The sequence below is a fragment of the Cucurbita pepo genome, chromosome LG18, assembly GCF_002806865.2.
Source record: "Cucurbita pepo subsp. pepo cultivar mu-cu-16 chromosome LG18, ASM280686v2, whole genome shotgun sequence".
Lineage (NCBI taxonomy): Eukaryota > Viridiplantae > Streptophyta > Magnoliopsida > Cucurbitales > Cucurbitaceae > Cucurbita > Cucurbita pepo.
Genome location: NC_036655.1, coordinates 516,764 through 523,798, shown reverse-complemented (window position 1 = coordinate 523,798; position 7,035 = coordinate 516,764). Strand labels below are relative to the sequence as shown.

The 7,035-nt window shown below is 37.5% G+C and overlaps 1 long non-coding RNA gene across 1 annotated transcript; it reads right to left on the bottom strand.

Moving 5' to 3' along the window:
- Nucleotides 1-1,364: 1,364 nt before the first annotated feature.
- LOC111780344 lies at nucleotides 1,365-2,682 on the bottom strand. Its single transcript, XR_002812834.1, has 2 exons — nucleotides 2,436-2,682; nucleotides 1,365-2,358 (listed from the first exon to the last, which is right to left on the bottom strand). It is a non-coding gene; the product is annotated as an uncharacterized LOC111780344 (long non-coding RNA).
- Between the last annotated feature and the right edge of the window lie 4,353 nt (nucleotides 2,683-7,035).

Sequence of the window (7,035 nt, the reverse complement as noted above, 5' to 3'; positions counted from 1 at the left end):
GTGGGACTTCCATCATCCAACATATATATGTGTTTAGGTCCATTATATATATATATATATATATATATATATATATATATTATATACGTGTATATATATGTACATATATAATTCGGACACCCATAGCTCGGACATTGTGGCTTGTGGTTTGTCTTGTCCAACGCCCAAATGGGCCTTGGTCTTGTGATCCCATTTTGTTCATATTGGGCCCAAGACATTAATATTTGTTTTATTTTTATTTTCTTACTAAATTTCATTTAATGAAANTTTTTTTTTTTTTTTTTTTTTTTTTTTTTTTTTTTTTTTTTTTTTTTCTAAAAACTTCAAAAGCATTTTTAAACTTTTAAGTTCAGGTTTCGAGTTCCATAGACAAAATTTCGAGTTGAGAGAGAAATTTGAAGGAGGAATTATGTAAGTCGGGTGAGGAAGACCATATCTGTCACGACCCGATATTTTACTATGAGTCATGACTCAAAAGACAATGTGTATGCAAAGAAAAAATTGAGAAGGTGTAAAGGCGAAATCATTTATTCCTATAATTGAAAGTTTCAACACAAAGATTCAAACAAATGAAATTTCTAAAAAATAAAAATGTGAAAATCTAAATGCAAAAGAAAAGATTGGACTGACGCCCCGGAACATGCATTCATCTGTGACAATTCGCCCCTCCGATCACGTCCTACCTCGACCCAACGCCTCACGTACCTGAAAAAAAAAAAAAAAAAAGAGATAGCAGGAATGAGTATAAAATTATACCCAATAGGCCATCTACTTGTAGGCTCTCATCGCATCCTAAGCTTAACAGTCACTCACGAGTTTCTCATTGGCTCTAGGACTCTAGTTCTAATCTTTGACCCTCAGGAGTCTCCCCTTGAGGCTTCTATTGTTCTCCATCCTCTTGTTTGGTACCTCGGGGTTTCTTATGCTAAGTTGGACTGACCGGTATCTCTCTATACGAGGCGCTACCTCTATATGGCTAACTGAGAGTACATGGTATCTTGCGTAGGGGTGTGCTGAACACCTCCTAAGCCCATAATAGTCCCCCTGGGGGGCACGACCCAACCCATTCCCATACAGCTAATGGGCTATACTACGTGGGGACACATTTCCCATGCGAAACGGCTGAGATCAGTAAGAACTGATCGAGACCTCTGGTCCTCCCATGTAACTATAGACACCGTTCAGACAACTAGCAGCCTAAAAACATCCCTAAGGTACTACGTTTACGGTGGTGATCTGCTAAGCTCTTAGGGGAAGGATTGATTTATGCTCAGTGACTGGTCACTCTAATCCTCGATCCCTAGGCTCATTCTTAAGACGTTTACTAAACATCATAACGTTTCCTAAACATTATCAAGAGGGAGTAAGCATCAAGAATAAGATACATTATACAGTTTATGCAAAAATAGGCAATTATGCTCAACGGGGTGATAACGTTCATCAACACCTAGAACGCAGAGTTCACAATTTACCCATCCTTCTTTCAGCATGGATAAACAATTATACACTAAGCGGAAGCATAAAACATGTTTAACTTATCATGGAAGCATATATAACTGGTCATACAACATGTACTTTGCAACCTAAGCTCATAACATAGAAAAGTCGAATCACATAAGGAAACTAATCTAGCATGCATGTATACCAAGGCGATTCCTACATGTATCTCTTTCTAAGTTCCGTGTGATGACCTATCTGGTTGACGTGTGCCCTTATGCTAGCGTTTCTGTGTTTGTAAGGTGTCCAAAAATACTGATTATTCTTGATTAAGTCCTTATTCACATAAAAATAGAAATCGGGACAAACAGAAGGTAAACGGACGAAAAATGAGCCTCCCACGCACCCTCACACGCCGACCACGCACCCCCACGCGTGGGAAAAGATGCCAGTACCAGGCTGCACGTGTGACGGCCACGCGCGGATTGCTTCACGTAGTTGCGGGTCGGGTTGGTTTAGCCAGTAGTCCCATTCACTGCGGTTTGCCCTGGTTCCTGTTGGTGACACGCGTCATCATTTCGCTGGAGCTGCGTCGCTCGACGCGTCGTCGCCTGTCGAGCCGCACTCCGCTGCCCGCCGCCTTTTTTTCTTTTTCTTTTTTCTTTTCTTTTCTCTCTCTCCAGCAATCCGTAGCCCTTTTCTAATCCACCATTTTCTAATTTTCATATCTTTTGATCTGAAGCTCGAATCGATATGGTTCCTTCGACAAAATTCTATATCATGTTGAGGACTACGTCTTGGTATTTTTTTTTTTTCGTGATTTTAGCCTCAACATAGAACAAGATTTGAGCCATAAAAGTTCGCACGCCGTCTCGGACGATTCCTGAATTTCTGCCAAGTTTCTTCACAAAGTCGGCTTCCCTAGAAGAACGTATTCAAACATTAGGTCCCGATTCGTAAAGGTTAGTCTTAGATCTGAGAAACATTCAAGAACTCACCTCGATTCTGGACGAAGTCCCGACGACGGCTCCTCAATTCTCCCAAACCCTCTCCTAGTCTTCCCTTTCCACTTGGACCCCTATAGTAGGCGGAGTTGCAAAATGACACATTTGCCCTTACAATATCTGACGGATCTGGATCCGGATAGGTCACCCATCCGTAGCCCACTATCCAACCTAGCCCGAAAACCCAACCTCTCTATCCACAACCCAAAATCAAGACTCGCCCCACCTACAGGCGCTTCGACCCAACTGAGCGCACGACCTAGATTCTCAAACTAAGGCCCAGCTGCAATAGTGTCGACCCAACGAACCCGTGACCCGCGCGCCTGCAATACCTGACCTGACAACCCGTGCCTCTACCCGACTACGACTTGCACTCGCGTCACCTCTTTCTTGCGACACGTGTTGCACCTATGACCAGCGGCTCCTTCGGCCTATGCAGCTCAGTTGGCTCGGCTTGACTTCAGCAACTTCGACGGCTCAGAACGTGGCTTCGAGGCTTAGTAAAGGGATTTTTATTAAATTTCGGTTTTGTCCATCTCGAAGTTGAAATTGACCTTGTTTAAGGCAATTGAGGTCAATATAAGATCAAATTTCACAGTCTAAATTAAGTTTGAGCTAAGAAATTTGAGTCATTAACGAAACGAGATGAATGTTCTAATAAGAAACAACTACCAACGATACTTGAAGCAACTTCGAGGGACAAAATTCAAACGTACTTGAAATTAGAGAGAAACGTAGACTAAGACCAACCAAATAAGTGGTTTTACTATCGGTTCAGTTAGAACTTATATGCTGTATGATGACACGTGCCCTGTGGCTTTGCATGTGTCATATGCTTGTTATGTGTGAAAGGTTATGAAATGATATGTGAATGATATGATATATGTTATGATATGATATGCTTGATGACATGTTCATAATATGATATGTTGATGATATGATATATATTATGATGTAATAGCACTGACAATACGACGCATGTTGTGATATAATATATGACATTGCATAGTATGATATGATACGTTGGAAGACACGATATGTTTATGATATGACATATGTTTGACATGATGAAATATATGATATGCTTGACGTAAAATATGATGTTTTGACATAATGCACAACCCTGATATATGCATGGAAAGCTATGATAAAATGATATGATATAAAGGAAAATGAAAGGGGTTGTTGTACATGATAATGAAAGAAAATGTTGGGATCTCATGCATAATTGTGTGTTCAGACATCGGAGAATACCCATCTGTTTATGATGGTACGGACGCATACGCTACGAGGCAAGAAAACTATCATTATATTTATTATAATAGTGCGACGGTTGCTATTTCTAAAGGGTGTCTATCAACAATAGTTTCAGAGAACGCTAGACCGACCAAGAAAGGAATTGATATGAACCAAGAAACATCAATCATACACTATGCTTCAATGAAGATGTAAAGAAAATATTGTTGAAATCATCAAAAGATATTTCAATTCATGCCGCATCGAAGAAGAATGAAGTTTCATGTTATAAATTTTTGGTTAAAACTTTTTATTTACTTTAGGTTAGAATTACATAATGGTTAATTATGACCATTAAGTATGAATGTTACAGCTCTCGGAATGCCTTTAGTTTTATTTTGAGGCTATATAAAGCCATGTATGTTGTATTTGTAAGTACACTTGTAAAATGTAGTAAAAGAACCATTTGTGTTTTTCCTTAGCCAATGGCTAAGTTTATTTGCAATTCTATGTAGTTTAGGTTGCATGTAGAATCATTCAAGCTCGACATGATCAATCTTGCTTGTGGAGTGATTCGAATCTCAATCATTTATTCTTGCGTTGAGATATTTGATCAACAAGAAGCATTCAAGCTAGACATGATCGATTTTGCTTGTAGAGTGATTCGAATCTCAAACAATGTTCTTGCCTTGAGATATTCGATCAACAAGGTAATCCGAATCTTATTCCCCTTGTAGTGATTCCTTGTCTTATCAGGAACCCAGGAGGTATGCGAACTGATTGGTAGGTCCATACTCGCACGTATGAGCCGTGTGTCGAACATTAAATACACATCTAATTACCCGCTTAGGATAGCCGCCTAAGGAAATATAGACTAATATGATAGGTCCCACTCATGATTGTATGTGCTCGCATCTAACTCCAACAGTAAGGTCACTTAATGAGTATTTTCTAAAATACTCAAGTCATGTGTACTCTTATTTTCCAGGCAAGACTACCCTGTACGGTTGACGGTGGCATCGTAGCTCAGAAGACCATAACACATGCATAGAGTAGCTTGCAATTTAAATTTTGTAGACTATAAGTTGTGATAGGTTAGTATGCATTTAAATGCATAATATATAGGTTAGTTATAGGGTGTTTCTACTCTATTTTATTTCAATTTTTATTATTTTATTTAAAAACCTTCCCGAAAACATATAAGTACGTGATTATGTTTTTATGATAAAGTTTTGAATGACGTATTTCCACATAAAATAACTATAATATGTATATAGTAGCAACTTTTGATTAAGTAAAAATCTAGAGTCGTTACATACAATATATTAAGAACTTTTTTATATTCATGTGTTTGTGTACATTATATTTTTAATAATTTTTTATTTCATAAGTTCTCTTCTAATAATTAAAAAAATACCTCAATATTTCATACTATTTTTAAGCACATTATTTATAATTGAAATATTTACCTTATTTATAATATGAATAAACAAGCAAATGATTAGGATGTTACAATTCTCGAGTTTTTTAAAAGATTAATTATTTTAATAATCTGACAATCTAATCGGAACCCAACCCGAAAATATAGGGTTGTGATAATTTTCGAATTGGGTTGGGTTACCAATCCAACCAACCCGAGGTTGTGTTGGTCCAAAAAAATTTCCTCAAGCCAACTAGACTCCTCCACACCCGTAATAAATACTCCATGATTAATAAATCGTGCAAAAAGCGTCGGCTCAGCCCAACTTGCAGTGGCTCAAGACTCGCGGCCTGCATCCGCGCCCATTTTGCAACCCGAGAGCCGAGGCCCAATTCTGGCTCGACCCAAAACCCAAAACCAGCCTAGTAAACCAGCCTGCAAGCGCAACTCGTGAGGCTGACCCAACCCGCGCCTTGACCTGACGCCATCTACATGATGTGGCTCATCCTATTGCTACCATGTGTCACCGTGCGGCGCAACTCGGCTTGGACAGCACGACGATGATTTCAGCAGCTTCCTTAGTGTATTTGGCTCAAATTTCCAATTTTAGACCGGTTACCATCATTTCGACCCTCGAACCTATTTTCAGCCCGAATTAAAGTAATTGAGGCGGTTTTGTTGAGATATAATATTTGAATAATATATTATCATGGAATATATCTTAGATATTATATCTTAATATCTTTTTCTTTATGATTTGATTTGTACTGTATTTTATTTTATTCTCAATATTTAATTAGTTTATATTTTTCTTATGGGTAGGTATTAGTCAGTAGTTTGTATCCTATTTAAAGGTTATGAATATCAATGAGAATATACATGTTCGATTCTAATTCTATTTCTATTTCTCATTTTTAACATTCTTAACATGATACTAGAGCACTGATCTTGGTATTCTTAAATATCAAAATTTCCTCTTGAGTTAGGGTTTGACATTAGAGCCAAAGTCAAACCCTAACTCAATCAGTGAAACCTTTACAGCCGCCGATCATCCATCGTGATAAGTTTCATCGTGATAAGTTCAATCGAGTATCACAACAACCACAACTTCCTGCTTTCAATGGCTTCCAAACCATAGCCATTGCTTCCGAATCTCAATCATTCTACTAAAACTCTACTAGGCCGAAAACTGTGGTCGACAAACTAATCTCGATCATCCAATATCAAGAATACGTAAATTTCTCACCAAGCTCAAAGGTGGCATATTCAAGATGTTCGTAAATTTCTTTTACAACCTCTCAAGTGATCCAGAACACCGATTTTGGTGTCATTATCCAACTTCAAGACTTTAGACGTCTATTTAACACATCCTTATTATATTCATCACTCTGATCAACCAATTCTAGAGTGAATCATTTATGCATAAATCAAGAAACAGCTCTTCAAGTTCTGAGATACATAAATGCTGTCTATTTCTGAGTTTGGCATCTTTTTGGGAAATTCAATAATTTCTTGAGAGGTCTAAAAAACAAACCAATTTGTCCAGATCATCAGCAAATATTTGTTTAGAGTTAACTTGACGGGTTTTCACTACTGGGAAGACAAAAGTGTTATTGACCTACACTCGTAAAAACAATTTGGGTGTTATTGACCTACACTCGTAAAGACAAGTTGGATGTGATCAACATACACTCTCCAACTTGAGAGGGCGTTGAGATATAATATTTGAAGAATATATTATTCATCGAATATATCTTAGATATTATATCTTAATATTCTTTTTTTTATGATTTGGTTCGTACTATATTTTATTTTATTCTCAATATTTAATTAGTTTATATTTTCCTTATTTGGAGGTATTAATTGGTTTCGAGTATCCTAATTAAAGATTATGAATATGAATGAGAATACACACATTCGATTCCAATTCTATTTCTA